Source organism: Ischnura elegans, chromosome 3, assembly GCF_921293095.1.
Source record: "Ischnura elegans chromosome 3, ioIscEleg1.1, whole genome shotgun sequence".
Taxonomy (NCBI): Eukaryota; Metazoa; Arthropoda; class Insecta; order Odonata; family Coenagrionidae; genus Ischnura; species Ischnura elegans.
In genome coordinates, this window is record NC_060248.1 from 9,626,917 (window position 1) to 9,647,509 (window position 20,593).

General features: G+C 41.2%; 1 protein-coding gene across 2 annotated transcripts in view; it reads left to right on the forward strand.

The window, feature by feature from the left end:
- The first annotated feature begins 737 nt into the window (after positions 1-737).
- Positions 738-20,593, forward strand: part of LOC124155432 — a 342,127-nt gene continuing 322,271 nt past the window's right edge. For both annotated transcript variants that reach the window (XM_046529237.1, XM_046529238.1), the window contains exon 1: positions 738-945. The gene's annotated coding sequence lies outside the window, so the exon portion shown is untranslated. The remainder of the gene's footprint in view (positions 946-20,593) is intronic.

The following is a 20,593-nucleotide window of genomic DNA, read 5'->3' on the forward strand; positions in this document are numbered from 1 at the left end:
CAGCGTCCTGTCCACGAATATTACAAAAGAGATCCTCAAGTCCTCTAGATGTTTTGTCGACCATCCTGCAAAAAAATGGTTCTACAAAACTCCACTCGCGTCGCTGACGGGCAGACCCATCCGAGTTTTACGAGGAAATAAAATATTATAAGGGCTATATAATTTAAGACATTAAACAAGGCATTTCATCACAAGACTATTACTCATTTCAAGACTATTCATCACAATTGCTAACACTCTACCGCCCAGTTTTGAAAAAAAAGTGGATCTCACTGAGCTCATCGTCGCGTTGCGGACATTTTTGAATACCGATTATAGTTGAGTGGCAACAGAAATCAACCTTCTATGGGATATGGATGGGCCTCCTCTTTGTTGTCCCCTTGGTCCTGTCAACAGGCTGCCGACGGTCGCCATAGCAACGAAGGTAACGCCGGTGACGACGACAACAACAACCTCTCCACCACGTGCTCACGCGCGGCCTTTGATTGAATTGGACGAAGTCGCCCCATGGGGATTTCTTATTGGGAAGGGGGTGGGTTCGGCAGGAAACCCCTCACCCCCTCTCCATTCTACTCCTCTTTAAAGCCAATGTTTCGCCTCCTGCCTTGGAGAGGGGCCACCGATTACAGCGTAAGAGCGGGAGGAGGGCCCAATTGAATGCGAGGGGAACATGGCGGGAGGGGAAGGAGGCACGCACGAACGACAACACTCGCCAGTCGACAGTCGCGCAGCGGGAAGCGCGGACGGACGGAGATGCGCGTCACCGACCATGCGGCTCTTCAGCCCAATGACCACGGCCCGCCGGCGGCGGACGCTCCGCTCGTCCTTCTTATCTCTCGCTCGTTCGTCTGAAGTGTCGCATGCGTGTTTGTGTTTGAAGTGAAGTGCATGTGAGTCGTCGCGTGAGAGGACCTCGTCTCCGCCCACGCCTCCTCGCGGCGAGAGGTGAGTGAATTGTGCCCAGTGCAACAGGTCCCCCCCCTTCCGCTAATGAGCTGCGACGCCGCCCCTGTTCTCCTGCTAACGATGAATGCACACAACGCGTACCCTCCTAGGGACGAATGACCGTGGGATCTTCTCTGAAGAGAACAAATTACTCCCACACGAGTTATCTTTTAATTTTTTATCATTTCTAACTTACGCTATCATCTGGAGGTTATCAGATTGCATAAATTATTTACATTCCTACGTTTACGGGCATTACCTCTAAGGCAGCGGCGCTGCGAGGGGGGATTTTGGGGGATAAACCCCCCCTAGAGCTCAGAGAAATTTTTATGTTTAATCCATTTTACTTAATTGAATTGATATTACTAATAATAGAATACTCTGAGGATTAATAAAATATCCCTCAGAAAGACGTAAAACTCACTGTTTTTAACCATTTATCTTAAAATTCCGTAATTTATTAATCTTGCTTAACCTAGCGCTTTTCCTTAATAAATTAACCTAACGCTTATCCTGTTGGGTATACCATGCCCCCACACACCCCGGTATTAGTTGCACCTAAACCCCCCCTCCCAGCCTTAATTCCTAGCTGCGCCCCTGCTTCAAGGGGCCCAGGAAAGTAACTAATCCTACCTGAAACAACGACATTAATGGGCCCATACCAAAACCGGACTTCATCACCTGAAGACGCTCACAGGATACTTAGGGAAGCTGTTGTCGAAAAAAAACCAACGGATTCCCACACATATCCACAAAATGCAGACGTCACTCAGTCAACTCAGGGGAAACCATCTAGCTGAAATTGAGGTGATATTTTCATGCTTGATCACGCATTCAGTGATTAAGCCCTAAGGTTGGTTTGGTTGGGTGAGGGTGGAGCTCAACGCGGACTAGGCCACGGGTGTGTGAACTTAACCCATTCAGTGCGATCTTTTTTTCAGTGCCTGTACGCGTCAGGCGCGCTGACCTGTAGGTGCCAATTCCTCTCCACCTCGCTATTCGAGGATTATGATTTGATAAACTGATATACTAACTCATACTTGGTAAACATTTAAAATAGCTGTCGTAGGGCATTATCATTTCGCAAGTTTTTGTCCGACTGTCAAAAATATATAGTTCATCATTTACTTTGCATTCCAAACAATACTAGAAATAGACGACAGTGCTGCGATGACAGTTACCGGGAATGCGTCGGCGTCTGCTGAGTTTTTTAGACAGCAAAATTTCGCCGGCTATCCTGTCAACATATTAATGTGATGGCGGTGGCGCAGCGAGGGGAGGTTTGGGGGATAAAACATCCCCTGGAGTTCAGAGAATTTTTTAAATTTAAATCTATTTTACTTAATTGGATTGATATTACTTATATAATAGCGTAAGGATTAATAAAACATCCCTCAGAAAGCATTAAAACTCACCATTTTGATCTACACCTCCCTTTTACCCTGGCGGGTATTCCATACCCTCTAGACCCCCTAGTGTTAGTTGCGCTTAAACCTCCCCCCCTACCCTTATGTCCTAGCTGCGCTCGTGGGTGACGGTGCCTAGTTCTTGGAGGGACGGATTGATGCCATCGTTTTTTTATGTGGAGGGGGGTGTCATGTATAAATTCCGATGCGTCCAGATGTAATACAATAAATTCTAGCGATAAAACATCTGAGATCTGATCTGAATCGAGAAACGAGTGCAATTTGGATATTCATAAATATTTTTAAGCATTGTTTGTAGAGATGGTGAAATGAAAGCTGTCATTTGAGAGCACCCTTTAAGATTTTCATCTTTTCGCATCGGTAAAATTTGACGCTGCAATATTTCCACTGAATTTATTTTTGCACGACGCATTTCGTTGTAACAACAACATTATGAAGTGCGTTGCAAAAACGGAAACGCGCCGTGCGGAAAGAAATTGATTGGAAATATTGCAATGCCTTATTTTTCTTAATATTAATTACCTCCACCACATCGTGCCACTCAATCTTTCCGAGACAGCCATCTTTTCCATTTTCCAGTAATTACAGGGGGACGGCACCCCCTGACTCTTCACCCTCCTTGATCCGCCTCTGAGGTGTTGCCTTTTTTTACGTAACTGTATAGGTCAGAGCAGCGCTTTCGCTCATCTCGCCTCAGTATTTTCTCGTGGGGTGGAATTTCCATTTTAATTAAAGTTCTGGTAAATACACGAGAGCGAGCGTGGTAGTCCAGTGGATAGAGCATAATATGGCTGGGACTGGAATGATCTGGCCCCATGACCGGAATGAGTGAAATTCACGCATCTGTGGCTTAGGTTAGGAAGAATTCTATCCTTTGAAACCATCCAACCTTTATGTTGAATTACTGAGTGTAATAGATAAATGCATAGGCGGATCCAGGGGGGGGGGGCACGGGGGCACGTGCCCCCCCCCAGACCCTCATAAATATGATTTTTAAAACGGTCCCATTATCATTACGTTCGTTTTGTATTACGAGGTATCCTAGTGCCCCCCCCCCAGAACAAAATCCTGGATACGGCCTTGCTTGTGCCCCCCTTGAAAGAAATCCTGGATCCACCCCTGGATAAATGTGGACAACTTGCTTACTCTGTACATCTTGTAAATTTTAAGATGATTACGAAAGTTTGAAGAAAACAATTCGTCACAGTAAAAGACGACAAGCGTGATGCGTGTTCTTGATCCAATAGGCTCTCGAGATAATACTTACGCCCTCTATCGGCGGTGTGTTTGTTGGCATTCACTCACTCTATACCGGATTATCTTCACGGTCTACTCACCATGCAATTATCGACGTGTGAGGAAGAATTTCACTACGCTTTGCTTTCCGTCGCGCTTAGGCACGCTTCGGACTGACACGGTTCTTGCCTAGTGGTGGATGCCACATTTGGGAGCGGTGACACGTAACGGTTCCTTTTGAGTGAGAATCACCAATTCGTGATCAAATTCCCGCGCAGGTCAGCGCGCGTGTGAGTCGCGAGTCGTTTGCCGTCGGACCATCCGTGAATGTCGCGATAAGCCTGCTTCATTTGTTCCGTCCCTTGCGAGCGATAGCTCCAATGATGGACGAAAAATGGTCGTTTCGCGCAATCGTTTTGGCGTCGGTTATCATAACTGTAAAAATTTCCAAACTCCCAAACGAAATACCATTTTTCATTTCGTGGCGAATTCTGTTATGGTCCGGAAACGTTCTTGGGAAAAATAAAATTTTGGACCCCTCCGGGCATGCAGGGATAACGCGTCTGAATCGAAAATTTCATAGTACTCGTCATGTTATTCGACTATAAAATGTAAATAATAACTTTTGCGCAAGACGGCTAATGGAATACTATTTTTCGTAGCGCGGTGAATTCTTTTGTCTTGGATCGAAAGCATTTTTGAAGCACAACGTTTTCGAATCCATTTCCCTGATGTTATTTATGTTCATCTTCCAATCTGCTTTAGGGTGGGCCTCAATCGCACGATTATATTTTTCGTCCCTTTGGAGCGATCGCTCCGATGATGGCGGAAAAATGACAATTTCACGTAATGATTTTCCGTGATAGATTCAGGGATGAAAATCCCATCCCCTTTTCCATCACTCGGCATACCTCTTAATGCGTCGCCAAAACCATTGCCGGGCAGTAACGGCTACAGAAAATACTCAAGGAGGGCGCAAAAGATATTTTGAGTTACCTATACTTTTATCGTAGTAAAAAACAACGAGCGTGCTGCGCCCGCTCCCAGCGGGCTTCCCCCGCTCTTTTCAATGCAGGTCCACAGAGGGATAGGCGCGTTTCTAATTTTAAAATGTAGAAAAAAAGGCAGGGTCTTATGTACAAATTTAATTGGAATGTTCATGTAAAAATTGAGGTCAGAGGACCTCTTTAAACACAGCATCGGAAGTAATTACACTATCCTCTGTTAAACGCACATGATGACTCATACTTACATATCAACAGGAGACTTGAATGTGGAATCAGCCGCATTTTGATATAAGTTATTTAAAGAATGCGAAATATTGTTGCAAATGAACAAATGTATCAGTTTGTGCGCCGTTAATGTCGGGAATTTTTACCGTATTTTTTGTTTTTTTTTTTAATTATTTAAAAACCAATTTTAGGAAACAATAGCTATATATAGGAAGTAAGATATGCCGTCGCATGTTCTCTCATAAAGTCTGTGCATTTTGGTAACTCATTCGTAGAGTTTGGTTGCGTATAAGTTGAGAAAAAGGTATCTGTACAGTAGAAATAATATAGAACATCAAGATACATGCAAAGTTTGAGATAGTTTCATTTTAATTGATTATACGCATATGCAAGACAATGCTATCTTATGGTATAAAAAATTACAATTGTGGTTCTGCAATGTTCGGCAATGCGGGCAGTCCCACAAGGGGGGGGGGGGCGTCCTCTGCGCTCCCTTATGTATCCGCCAATGTTGCCGGGACCGTATTCCATTCAATCAAAATGCGCGGCCACTAACAGCGATTGTAGCGCCACGCTTTGCTATCAATTGAGTGAAAGCAATGGTTATGTGAAGTGATGGAAGAGGCACTGGAAAAAGGAACGGTGGAAATGACCGTGTCATTCAAATTTATGTTGGGCGGAGCGATCACTCTTTTGGACCCTGAAAATCTATCGCTAGAGCTATCACTCTGAGGGTCGGAAAATATGAAGGTGTGATTCAGGCTTCTTAATTCCAGGGAACGAAGTCACTGATGGAGTTGTAGTTGGTTCATGAATATCTTGTCATCATTAAACAGGAAATTGGCTCCTGCGCATGGAGCCAAGATTGAAGTGGCGTAAACCTACTTCCGGTATTGGCTTACTGCCACGATAAATTTTATTTTCATGTCATTTATTTCGGTTGAAGATTTTCTTTCCTTTTCATTTAATGCTCAGGAAGAGAGAAAAGTCATCACCGTAGTCATCATAAGTCAACAATCTTAAGATTGGTATGATGCAGCTGTCCATTCCGCCCTCCTACCCGCTAGCCTTTTCATTGTGACGTATTTCCTCTCTTTTACATCCTTTATTACGTGTCCTAAGAAACACACTCGAGGCCATCCCCTAACCTTCTACCCTTCCAACTGACATTCTACGATTGTTTTCATCGGGACACCATACCTCATCATATGACCAACTAAGCTGTTCCGTCTTCTACTTAAGGTTTTTAGAAGACTCGGATGAATAATTTAATTTTCACCATTCTTCGGTACCTTGCACCACATTTCGAATTCTTCCAATGGCGTAACTAGGAGTATGCTTTGGGGGGGGGGGGGGGGATGAGATGGCCAGGCTTCGGAAAAAAAAAGATATGCCAGGAAATACGTTTTACATCATTTCGGCACTAAAAATTAACTTTAATCAGATGCAGTTATCATGAGTGAACACTAGACAATGGTTTTGAATATATTTTTATTTCTCTGAGGCTTTGGGGGGGATCTATCGCCCTCAACCCCACCCCCCCTTAGTTACGCCACTGAATTATTCTACTCTTTGACTTCTCTGCTCCTGTCGGCGATTAAGTCTCGCTTCCATAGAGAAACATGTAGCATCTGATGATTTTTTTCCTTACTTCTTATATGTACTTGTATTGTCAACTGTAAGTAGATTATTATTTTTGTTGAAAGACCTGCTCACCTGCGCTATTCCATTGAATTTATCATTCGTGCTTTGCCCATCGTTTCGGCTTCCTAGGTAAAACAATAAAAGCATGAAGAGGTCGTTAACATCTTCATCCTTTAATTTCGTAGTTTTATGTTTGTTCTAGCCTCCTCTCCTTTGCTACATGCTGGTATCTAGCTGTACTTTTTTCTTGATTTTCACCTGATACCGGGCCATTGTTTTTCCCATATTTGTCAAAGTCTTGTTTCATCATTATCTGAGTCCGCTATGACTGCTATGTCGTCTCCAAATCGCAATATCCAAATTCTTTCTCCGTTGATATTGGCCCCCAAAGCCTTCTCTTTGATTTTATTGATGGCTTTCTCGATATAGTCCTAAAAGATTACGAGTGACAGTGCACAACCTTGTCTCACTCTTTTTCCTATTTGTGATGCTGCAAAGTTTGGTCCACATTTTTTCACAGCTTTTTGATTTTGATGCGAAAATGTGGACAATTCTATAATTATTGTAGGGGACTCCAATTTTTTTCAGAATTCTTAGAATTGAATTCCATTCCACTTTATCATAGGCCCCCTAGGAAAGTTCGACTTCTGAAAATTTAAGAATTAATTTAATGAGAATATTAATGAAATCTATTCATTAGTATTAGATTTGCTAAGTGTCTCATAATAATACTGAAGCTTCAGTTTTGACCTCAACATTTTGCTACTTTGCCGCCAGCGTGCATGCTCTTTGTTAAGCCTTTCTATGATGTCGTAACTGTAACAATCTGGCCTATCTTACGCTGATGGATCGACTATTGTTTTCTTTCCATAGTTAGATGCGTTTAGTGCAACAGTTCTGCCTCCAGTGTAGATTTCGCGGGGATGGTTCTATTGTGTTCGTCAATTGGAAGACAAAAGAGCGGCGGGGGGCGGTTAGGAAGGATGCGTGACGTTTGAAAGGGACATCAGTCGATTGACGACGCAGCGCAATGTTTTAGAAGGGGTCTACCTCGGCAAAAGCGTTGCTATTGAGAATGACTACAAGATACTATTTTTTGCAAATTTTTCTGTAGAATGATTTTTCCTTCTCGTCCTCTCGAATATTTTATTGCGGGCAAAGTTATAAGTAAAGCTTAGGTTATTGTAACACGCTTAAGAGTGGTGAAAATGCCATCATTATTATTTTCCATTTGGTGCTTCGAAAGTGGAATCAAAAGGGAGGCCGTGATATTTCATTCCTCTTATTATTATTCTATTATTATTTTAAATAAATGTTTAGCTTTATTGAAAGGCGTCCTAGTCGCATGAGGACGCTGCGCACTCTATTATACACTATTATAATCACTACTCAATTACCAAAATGTTTAAATTCAAATATAATGCGGTTAAAATTAAGTAAAATGTATTTGAATTCAATGAATGAGAATTTATTTGTCACTATTTTGTTTTAAGTCAAAATTCTAAATTTATTCTCTTAAATTACTGGTAAATTTATTTTTGTTTGATTATTTTTGCATTTGTCCGTGTGAAATATAATTGCAACTTCTTATATTTTATTTGACTGAATTTTATGATATTTTAATGCAAAACTTGAAAATGGAAAAATGAATTCCGTGAACGTTGGCCACACGTGCATAATTTTTTATTAATTAAATATCTAATCCAGGAACAAGGGTACAAAAAATTGAAATTTCCATATTCTTAGGCAAGAATGGCATATTTTGCAGTAATTACGAGAAATTGTTCTTTTTCGCGATGGAGTTCAGGGAAATAGGCATGGTGACGTAACTTTCCTCGAGTTTGTCAATTTTTATTCATGCAATTTCGACCACAAATGTGAATGTGTCACATAATAACTCTAGATATTGCCACTTTATCGCCTCATTTAAACAGCATGTACTACTTCATTTATAAATAAACCACTGCATTTTTTGAAATGCTAACGGTTGATTTCAAGATGTTACAATGTTGTTTGCTCGGTGTCGTCGGCAAAGCTCAAAAAATTCTGTGGTGTGTATGAAGAGAGTTTTACCCGGTGTATTTGAGTCCAGAATGTTTCTCGGGCTTCCGTTCGGGCTAAAAACTATCGTCACCAACCTTTCGAAGAGCGCATTTCTCATCGTCTTCTTGGGAGTGTGATGCAGGGATCAAACTACCGGGCTTATATGAATGCGATTGCCCAGGGGCCAAACTGGATGTGATTCGTGGATCTTATTCTACATAATACCCTCCGAACCACCTCTAGGGTGTTTGGCAGGGGGTGATCAATCACCAGCATGCAGCATGCAATTGGACTCCCACATGCACACCACACAGTCCAAAAAACGTCAATCATGCTAACAAATTATACTACCATATGCTGTTAGAAATTATAATAAAATTAAGAAACATGCATTAAGTTTTACATAGGTTAGTAGGCTACACTACAAGTCATGCAATCTATTAATAAATTCCGTTAGCCGTTATAATCTCTTATTGATCGTGGAAAAAAAGACATTCTGAATCTGTCTGTTCTACTGTCTATCTTTCTTATTTTATTTACATGATCTGATCTTCCGTATTACGCCGGCGTCGGTAAAATATGGCTAACTTCGTTAGAACAGACACTGCTCTTGAATTTATCTAAAAGGTTTAGTCTATTTTTCAACCTACGGTCTGACAGAGATTCCCATCCGAGTTTATCTAGGAGGTCAGTTACGCAAGACTATCGTAACGACCTTTCACATACCTGGCAGCTCTTATTTGCACACGTTCTAACTCTGTTATCAAGCCTTTTTCATGAGGGTCCTAAACACTGGCAGCGCATTCTAAATGGGGTCTAACGAGGGATGCCCCGAATGCTTAGGTTACATGGTTGGCTGTGGTAGAATACCTTGGACTCAGTTAAAACTTTTTCTTTTCGTCCGCCGGATATCGATTGCTTCTTTGACCATCCAGTTCAGAAGCATTTGGCGTGTCAGAGCAGTTGGTGGCATGTTCATCGTTGATGGCGTTCTCTGCGACCACCGACTTCTCAGGTTGTGCCAGCCTGTGGTACTGTTGATACTCCTTATCTAACGATTTGATCGTTGGATTATTCTTCCTCATAGAATAATCCTCTAAGGTCGTTAGAATATCAATTGCGTACGCATGGTTTCGCTGATGGTAGGACCTGCCCGCCTTGTGACGGTGCAGGATTCCTCGTCCCTTCCTTCCTTCCTCGTCCTTTCCTTGGAGGCGTCGTCGGGCTCCTATCGCGGCGGCGCACAGTGGGCTGAAATCGAAAAAAGCTGGACAAAACCTCGAAAATGGTTTTTTTGAGTATGGAAGTTGAAACTTTGCACAGTTTTTGCCAACACATTAGTGCTTTTTTTGACGCAAAATATTTTTCATAGGTTAATTTTTTCTATAAAATACATAGCCTCAAAGTTGAACAAATTTGGGGCAAATTGCCCGCTTTGAATTTTTTTCGAAATTCAGCATGTTTAAACTAATGCCACACCTTTAGTAGTAATTCAATAGCAACAAAAATTTATAAAATTGTTAAACGGTTTGTTAGCATTGATTACCATTAACTTTCACGACTTAGTTGTTGTATTTTTGACCAATACAATACAAAATGGCGGACCCTGTTTTTCGTCGAATTTTTGTGTTTATGTAGGATTTTAAAAAAAGGATCACCGAGTTACCTCGAGATATTTACACCACATATACAACAAAGTATATAGATTATGATAATCGGAAGGACAGCTGCGACCACCTGCGACCCCGAAATTAAGATCGAGTTTTCGAACGTGCGGCACCGCCCGGAGCTGGCTGCTGACCACGGGAATTGCCGTACTCGACGGATGTTGGATGGTGAATCATTTTAAGCAAATTTATGGTATAAAAGCTATGATATATTATTACTACATTTATTTTCCTTTTGTTGTAACCTGATTTCTTTACTGTCTTGTAATATTTATCGTCGATGCAGTACAAAATGGCGGACGCTAATTTCAGTAACATTTTTGCCCGTGTGTGGCTATATAATAAGAAGGACACCGAGTTGCTCTCATATGTTTACATAGTAATTGCATCAAGCCTTTTAGAGTCTCCATCCACAGAAATAATCTGCGACCGTTCGTAACAAACAAAATAAAATCGATGTTTTTACCGTGCCGCGCAGTCCGCGGCTGCTCCCTGGGCGCATGGAATGTCGTGACGCAGCGTACATCATAAAGCGCTCTGAAGTCTTTGCTGTGGATATGTTTTATTCCAAAATAATTATTACTTTTTCATTTCAAGTTGGTTTGTTGTCACTTTAGGTAAATTAATTCGCTCCTCTGTCCATTTTTACTGACTAGTGACTATTTACCAAATTCCCGAATGCAAACAAGCTGACTTGAAACTCTGACAATTCCGCACGTGCATTTTACCCCTTGGATGGGTAAAACGGCTCTATTAGCCTGCTTCTAACCTCTTAGACGAAATAGATTTTACAACCAGCCGACCAGCCCGCAGCTGGTCGGCTGGTCGGCTTACTGAAATTAGCGTCCGCCATTTTGTACTGCATCGACGATAAATATTACAAGACAGTAAAGAAATCAGGTTACAACAAAAGGAAAATAAATGTAGTAATAATATATCATAGCTTTTATACCATAAATTTGCTTAAAATGATTCACCATCCAACATCCGTCGAGTACGGCAATTCCCGTGGTCAGCAGCCAGCTCCGGGCGGTGCCGCACGTTCGAAAACTCGATCTTAATTTCGGGGTCGCAGGTGGTCGCAGCTGTCCTTCCGATTATCATAATCTATATACTTTGTTGTATATGTGGTGTAAATATCTCGAGGTAACTCGGTGATCCTTTTTTTAAAATCCTACATAAACACAAAAATTCGACGAAAAACAGGGTCCGCCATTTTGTATTGTATTGGTCAAAAATACAACAACTAAGTCGTGAAAGTTAATGGTAATCAATGCTAACAAACCGTTTAACAATTTTATAAATTTTTGTTGCTATTGAATTACTACTAAAGGTGTGGCATTAGTTTAAACATGCTGAATTTCGAAAAAAATTCAAAGCGGGCAATTTGCCCCAAATTTGTTCAACTTTGAGGCTATGTATTTTATAGAAAAAATTAACCTATGAAAAATATTTTGCGTCAAAAAAGCACTAATGTGTTGGCAAAAACTGTGCAAAGTTTCAACTTCCATACTCAAAAAAACCATTTTCGAGGTTTTGTCCAGCTTTTTTCGATTTCAGCCCACTGTGCGGCGCCTCCTTTCCTTGTTCCTTCCCGTCCTTCCCCTTCTGGGGGCAGAGGAGAAAAGCTAATCGCTTATAGTCCTCGCCTCAGGAGTGTGTCCCGCGAACCCGACCCAAGGGTTTCGTTACCATTGTTGATACTCCTTCATCCTGGATTAAACGGTCCAGCGCGTTTCCCCAATACTTCCCCACACGGGATTCTATACACGCCCGGAACCTCGTGACCTGCGGCATGCTTGGCGTGGAATAGTCCGCCCCGAATGGTTTGTGATGGAAGATTGACTGTCTTGTTGTTACATTTGCCCAGTATCCTTGAAATCTTCTCCGAAATATCGGATATATAGGGCAGTAATGTCGTGGCAGTGGTATTTCCTACTCTTCCCTCCTTTTTTTCGTAGTTTAGCCAAAGGCCCTTGGTAGTATAGTAGAAATGTAGTGTATTCCTTATTATACACTTACCTATTTGAATGCATGAAGCGTTTCAAAGATTTTTCAAGCAAGAACGGACGACAAATGGCTGCTATTACTTTCTGAGCGCCACGCTTAGAAAGACCGCGTATTAAACCGCGTATTTAGACCGTGTAACTGAAAGAAAATCTACCCCATCATGGACGCACCTGCTTTGTTCGCAGTTATTATACTGCTCGGGAATACAGGAATACTGATTTGTAAAACTCCATTCATTGAAACTCTTGATTAAGCACCACTTAATAACAGTCTAACACCCGATCGGCAAACTCAGAAATTAAACATCACTTTCTGGGTAAACCGATAGTCGTAATGATTGATTTGATGAATCCGGATGTCTGACTGATTGATGTCTGGTGATCAATTTTTTTTGCTCAATGAATCAGGAGTCTGAATCACTCGTTGATTTTAACATTTTGAACGGATCCATCGTGAACGACCCATCACGATTTGAAAATGTCGCAGACACGTTGATAACGACATGACCTCATGCCGATTGGATCACTGCTCCTCCGCTAATCCAAGCCTGGGACATATTCATAGTGAACGTGTGATGGGAGATTCCCTCCGCGGACGCAATCGAAGTACCGGAGCGCCTCCTGAAATAATAAATTGTCATTGAGCGCAACGATGAGTCCGAGATACAGTGCATGTAAACAACGATGGACTGGTTATCTTTAATATCTGTTGATAAATTTTGTATTCGGAGGAAAGTGGATGACGACGTAGTGTAAAGTTGTATGATGATTCATTTCATTCTATTTTATTCATAAGTCTCCACGCAACGAAAATTAAATTCATCGCATATCGGAAAACAAAATCTTTCCTTCTAAATATCCCTCCTTAGACGAATGAGCTCACAATTTGGAGATCTTCTCTTTTTGTATCTTCTATAGTTTTCGATAAGTGTCTGCCAATGCCTAGGGGGATCCTGATTGATTTTCCGTGAATAGGAAACGTGAATTGTGAGGAAGTTAGATAACTCTCGAGTACACGTAATGCGTTCGCGCTTTCATGCATACGTTGGCTGCGTCCGTACCAAATAATTTCCCGTCAGCCATCTCTTTTGCATTCCCGTTAACGGATTATGCCACACGTTCAAATCGATTGTGTCCCAGCGTTTAAGCTCCCTGTAATCGGCTTCTGCGGTACGTTGTTGTATGCACGCTTGTCAGCAAGTATTTACCTCGATGAATGGTTATCCCTTAACTCTTTCTAACCCAGAGCTGTTTCTGGGAGATATCAAATTTAAAGATTTTTCATTTTGAAAACTTGAAAATTTTACACTCAATGAAAGTTATCCTGGCAGTTAAATATTTCGTCATTAAATTTTAAACTACAAAATAATATTTAGTTTAGATATCTCCTAAATAGAGCTGAAAGTTTAAACATTTTTAATGTTGCTTAGAAGCAACATTGGGTTACAAACGGTTAACAAGTCATTGAATCGGAACTCTACTGGCGTCACCGACTCGTTACGAAAATTTCGGCAATTTTCGCGTTTCTTTATTATTGTAAACCTACTTGGGAACGGCTTAATTCGGACGATTACTATTTTGTCGTAACATAACTCAAAGTAACTTTTCCCTTCCACCGATCCGATTCCTTTAATGAATGTTTTGCGATTTCAGATGCGAGGGAATGATCCTCTTACCTTATTCATAATTATATTGAATAGAAGAAGGCTTGGAGAGGTTGTCGAGGGCAATAGGGTAATTTCCTTCATCAAAGAAAACAAAAGGCATTGATTGTGATTCGTTACCCACCATTAGTGTATTCATAATATACAAATTATTATGTTTTAGAAATACCGGTTTAGACGAATGGCAAGGGTCAATTTTATCCTCATTTGAAAAAGGCCAGATTGGCGCCCATACGATGCCACTCCACGTGACGTCACAATCGTCTGAGATTACCAATGCATGCATGAGGCACAGAGCTCAGGGAAACATCTTTGAATAATCACCTATTTAAACTGGCTAAGGTCGGAAAGTTTTCTTCGTTTGATAAGGTATTAATAATCCATAATTAAGCCCTGTACCTGCTAGCAGGGTACTCTGCTACCTGCTAGCAGCCTGCGCCTAGCGGCGCACATTTCCTTGCCCCAAGGTCACCTCACTTTGCGGCAGCGGGAACCAGAATGACGTCATACGGGGTTTTCCCGGCATTCATACTTAGCCATCGCGTTTTTGCGCGCTTGAAAATTTTCACTTTTCATTTAATCGCAAAAAATAGATATCGCCATTTAAAAATCTAAAAGTGTTAAATTCGTAATCCAGGATTAATAATATATCGATATAGGCAATACAAAAATAAAAGGTAACCACCCTATTTGATAAAAATAGAATAAAGTGTAATTGTTCCTCGTGTACTTACGGCCGCAAAAAAACATCGGCTTTACGTGCTATGGTTTCCGGGGATAATGTATGGAATGAGTGTTTGGATTTTTGTTAGAGTCCTGATGGAGATATTTGCTGAAGCATATGAAATATGTTGATTCATTTTTGAAAAATTAGGCATGCCAATTTGACTGAAAACTGATAAATTGTTCGCTATACCGTGAGAATAGTTACAAATATTAAGCATAAGGGCATCAAATTAATATCTGTTGAGTTGATTGGCGATATTATGATTCAAATGAAGTAAAGTCACGAATTTTTTCTCAAAGATGGCGCTGCGGTGTGGCTAAAATGGCCGAAGTGTGAAATTAAGATAGTACATGTCGAAAAAATTTACATTCTCTCTACCTCATGTTGATTTTTCATTTCCATTAATGCCATTGGCGGAAAAAACGTTTGAAATGGGTAATCTTGTCTTAATTATTATATTGTAGAGCGCGGCCGTAGTAATGTATCATGAAATATGCCGGCCTCGGTAGAGGCGGGATAAAGTCCTCGTCTTCCCAATGGAAGGCCGCAGGTTCGAGTCCCACACGGATAGGTTGTCCCTATCTATCCAGGGCAGGGGTTGATGCATATTCTTTGAATGACTCAAAGTACAATTACGCCTGTTTTTTATGCTTTATCTTTGTGTTTCATTCATGAAGTGCAATTGTTGCTGGTTTTAGTTGCTTCTTGGTTCTTTAGTGCTATGTTTGAGTCGGCATCTTGGAGACAAAGAAAGGATTGTTGGGCCAGAAGCCATATTGAGATGTAAGGAATAAAGAAAAACCATCAAGTGTCAAGTGATGCTGAAGTTTTTATAATAGCTTTGATACGTTTCGGTGTTTATGATCGTCTTACTTTGCTGTTTGTTGGGTTTCCCCGCTGTATAAACCATGAATGCACTGTTTCTGGGGCGGTGAAGAAATGTAAATAATTCGAATTACGAGCGGTGGATGCACCTCTTCCTGTAGTGCATAAAACTCCGCAAATCGCCTAAATAGGCTTGCGGCAGGGCAATGGTGTTATGACGCCGATCGTGGAAAAAAATAGAAAGAAAGGGGGGCGCGGGTTGGAGTGATTTGACGTTGGGAATTCCACTTAGAATTTATGTAAGAGCTTTATTTTGCGGGGAAAAAGAAACTCCTATATGTATCTATGTATCCATTCGTAATAGTTTATCTCTTGTCGTATATTTATTAAAAAAATATAAAAAAATCGCTTTTCAAAAGATCATTCTTGTGCATGGGACCCTAGCTTTATAACATGTTACCTGAGAACTTAAAAGCTAAAAATTATTCTAAAAATAAACTTCTCAAATTAATATCGGAACGGCTACTAACTCAGCAAAGTGTAGATAAGTTATTCAATACTATTGTATAAAGATTATTTTGTATTCATTGTATTCCATTTGGTTCTCTGTAGAGCTACTGTAGAATTTCTTTCTAATTGTAATTTTTTGTATTGTTCTGTGAAAAAGAAATAAGTATCTATAAATTCTGGGATGGTATCCTCACCACAGATATTTCTTAGGGGCTACCTAAACCCTTCCCAGGATGTAAAGCCTAAAAAATATTTGTGAGGATTGTTTGTCTGTTTTGGGAAGCTATAAATCTTAACGTTAATATATTGCTTTTGTCTGACTTGCGAACATAGTGAGGCTCTAAGATGATCTCTAAGTTTCCCCGTGAAATATGTCTGTTCTTAACAGGGGCGCAGCTAGGAATCAAGGCTGGGGGTCGGGGGGTTTGGGTGCAACTAATACCGGGGTGTGTGGAGGTATGGAATACCCACCAGGATAAGCGGTAGGTGCGAGATTAATAAATTTCGGAATTTTAAGATGAACGGTTCAAAATAGTGAGTTTTACGGCTTTCTGAGGGATGTTTCATTAATCCTCACACTATTCTATTAGTAATATCAATCCAATTAAGTAAATCGAGCGTGCTGCGCCCGCTCCCAGCGGGCTTCCCCCGCTCTTTTCAATGCAGGTTCACAGAGGGATAGTCGCGTTTCTAATTTTAAAATGTAGAAAAAAGGCAGGGTCTTATGTACAAATTTAATTGGAATGTTCATGTACAAATTGAGGTCAAAGGACCTCTTTAAACACAACATTAGAAGTAATTACACTATCCTCTATTAAACGCACATGATGACTCATACTTACGTATCAACAGGAGACTTGAATGTGGAATCAGCAGCATTTTGATAAAAGTTATTTAAAGAATGCGAGATATTGTTGCAAATGAACAGATGTATCAGTTTGTGCGCCGTTAGCGTCAGGAATATTTACAGGTTTTTTTTTAATTATTTAAAAACCAATTTTGGGAAACAATAGCAATATTTAGGAAGTAAGATATGCCGTCGCATGCTCTCTGATAAATTCTGTGCATTTTGGTACCTCATTTGTAGAGTTTGGTTGCGTATAAGTTGAGAAAAAGGTATCTATACAGTAGAAATAATATAGATGGATTAAACTTAAAACTTTCTCTGAGCTCTGGGGGGGTTTTAACCCCCAAACCCTCCCCCCCTCGCTGCACCACTGGTTCTTAATAGCTCAAGCAGTCTAAGCGTAGCACGCACCGTGCTCCGAGTCTCAGCTTGAGCAGACGGCAGAAGGCGCTCTGGCTAGTGCGGCGTGTCTGTGCGTTGAATCATTCGAGGGGCCAATCCGAAGCAGACCCCCCCTCCCTGCCCCCTCCCTTTTTCCGCGCAGCCGGCCTTATTCGTCGCTCTATTGACAGCCGACGCTGTCGCTGAAGACGATTTAATGTGGCCCACTCGTCCCCTGATGGCATTCCATGTGCTCTGCCACCAGCTTTGGGGGACCCTCTCGACGCACAATTCTCATGCGCAGAGGGGGGAGGGTGAAATGGGTGGGAGGGATGAGGAAGGAATGGAAGAATGTATTTTTTATGAATCAAAAAAGTTTCCTAACGTATGGAGTGGCGCTATTTATGTTCCTGCACGAATTTTGGCTTTCACTGTTTCTGCATGTCATATCTAAGCCGCGCTCGTGACAGTAATATGGAAACAAATGTATTTGTTAACTTTTCAGTCCAAACAAGGATTATGGGAAATGCCAATTCTGTTTTCGTGCTTAATGGCTCTGTGAAAAAAAGTTATAACTATAGAAAGTATATTGTTCTCTATACTTCTCCACCCGCAACAACCGACTTCTAGAAAACGAAGTCTACTCGTGTCGAAATCTATTTGTGCGCCCTGGCGTAAGCATTGGCTCTTGACCGTCGCACTGTTAGCGTATTATAACTTAGACTGCACAGTGCACAACGCGATGCCGCGGCCAGGGGACTCATGAGTTCGCACGATGAACGGAAAGGAGTTTTCATGATGTTAGATGAGGAAGCTGAGACATTTTTCCCCTAGTCTGAGAGCAAATGGTAACGTAAGTTAAATACACCAAAGAATGAAGTTCGCCATGAAAAAATTGTTTCTGCAGTGCTTTGAAATTCGTCGTCGCAGACCAGCGACAAAATAAGGGTCTTTCACCCCGACAGTGGCTTAGTAAGCACGACCCTCGCCACATGTGCCACAGTGTGGACTTGTGACGTCAATATCTTGTTCGGTAAAACCCATCCCGAAGTTCCCTCTGAGAAAATAGCTTGATGGTTGAACTGGTTAACATGCCTGACCGGCAATCGGGAGATCCGGGTTCGCATCCCGGCTAAGTTAAATATTTTTTCATGGCGAAAATCCTTTGTTGTATTTAACTTTGCACCCGTGCGCGCGACTGCGTACAAAGTCACTTGTTCCTGCAGTGCTTTGAAGGTAAATTAACTTGGAGAAATCGATAATGTACTCGAGATAATATGAAAATAGCCTTTGTTTACCGTCTTCCTGAGGCAGAGGGAATCACAAATAGATGATAAAGGAAATATACTGCAGAAGTGTGGGATTTAAGATTTGTTTTGGAGCATGTTTCTCCAGGAGAGTGGTTTAGTAAGAACGACTTCCGTCTCCTGTATCGCAGCATTAACTTGTGACGTCAACACCTTGTAGTAAACCTGACCGGAAATTGAGAGATTTGTGTTCGAATCAAGGGTATATCAAATATTTTTTCGTGGCGAATCACATACTTTTTTATTCATTTGTTTATATCATTACAAGAGAATCATCCATTGTTTATGCAAATAGAGTGAGCCATGTTTTTCCGTTTTTCCGATCCGCAGCCTAACTTCTCGAGATGTTCGCGGCAAAAAAATCGATGGACTCGACCCTTTTCCAAATTATTTGAAGGCGTAACGAAATCATGCCGTGAGGGTCGCGGGTCATTAGCGACTCATCGTCCTTGTACGTGATTCTCGGGTGGTTTGCTGTTGATTCCACTCGTGTGAGCGATTCCTTCCATTAAACGTTACGAGTGGGGCAGAACTCTAATGAAGTCACTGGCTCATTTGAAGGAAGCGGCAACGCTCGCGTTTTCTATATTTTTGAAGTTTCGAGTGAATGGCTGAATGGTTAATTTTTGTCGCGGCTCATCTTTCTCTTCCGTCCACCAAATACTTGTTGATTGCGTATTGCGCTTTTGTGTCTGGGTGAAACACCGCATCGATGAAATTTTACTCTTCGGACTGTAAGGCATGATGTAATTCTTTGCGCATTATTCGCGAGAAATCTTCTGGGGATTTACACCGGTTTAAATCGTTGTATATAACGATGTAAACGGACCTCTCGTTCATCGTCATCAGGGTGAACGAATAAGTTTTACTGAGCAAAAAAAAAACCGTTCAGATGAAACTATAAACAGTTAAAACAATAGGTTACTTCTAATCGACCGGAAAGATCAAGGTAATTCCAATAAAAAATAAAATTTCTATCGTTTTTTTTATTTTATTTAAAATGGAATTCCATTCATTGCTTTTTTTCTCTTTACTCGAATTAGTGTATTTTTATTAAGTCTGATCATAATGGCCTACTTAGCAAGCCTGTCCCACAATTAGTTGGTACAGCTGATTAATTTGACGCTATCTCATTTTATGCCGTGGTCTCTGTTGATGCTCCGTTGCTAATTGACTTATGTATCGTTTCTGCGCTGCATTAACGAAACGCTATCGTAATTGGAACGTTGGTGATATCATCATCACTGGTCAACAATCCTAGGATTGGTTTGACGCAGCTCTCCACTCAATTCTCCTATCAGCTATCTTTTCACACCTACGTATTTTTTCTCTTTCAAATCTCTCTTGACTTGTTCCATATATTTTGTTCGAGGTCTTCCTTTTCCGTTCTTGCCTTCCACTTGTCCTTCGACGATTGTCTTCATCAGGCCATCATGTCTCAGGATGTGGCCCATAAGGTTGTTCCGTCTTCTTGTTAAGGTTTTCATAAGGCTTCTCTTCTCTCCTACTCCTACTTACGAAAAATATTGGGGGGGCCCAAACCGGGGATCTTGGCCCGGGAAATTTTATAAGTAGTGAGTTTTAAGTTTTTTTAAGCATTTTTGAAGAGTCATATGAACAACATTAGAACCCTGATAACTCGAATCTCGATTTCTGGACAGTCCGGGGAAAATCGACAAGCTTGACACATTTTTCCTCGCATCCATAACGAATTTTTGAGGGGGCTCGGGCCCCCTCAAGCCCCATGGAGTCGGCGCAACTGCTCTTTTGGTGGAATGCTCTCTTCGCCTGGGCTATTCTGCTGATGATTTCTTTCTTACTTCTCCCATCACTAGTTATTTTGCTTCCCAAATAACCGAATTCATCCACCTCTATCAGTTTTTGCTTCCCTATTTTAATGTTAGTCTTGACTTCTTCTCTTCTGCTGCATACTGAGATCTTGGTTTTCTTCGTGCTTATTTTCAGTTGATATTTACCCGTTACCCTACCAATATTAACCAAAATATTTTTCAAATCCGTCTCTGTTTCTGCTATAACGGCTATGTCATCGGTAAATCTTAACATGCTAGTTGTTTCTCCATGGATATTCACTCCCAGTGCCTTTTCTTTGATTTCATTAATGGCTTTCT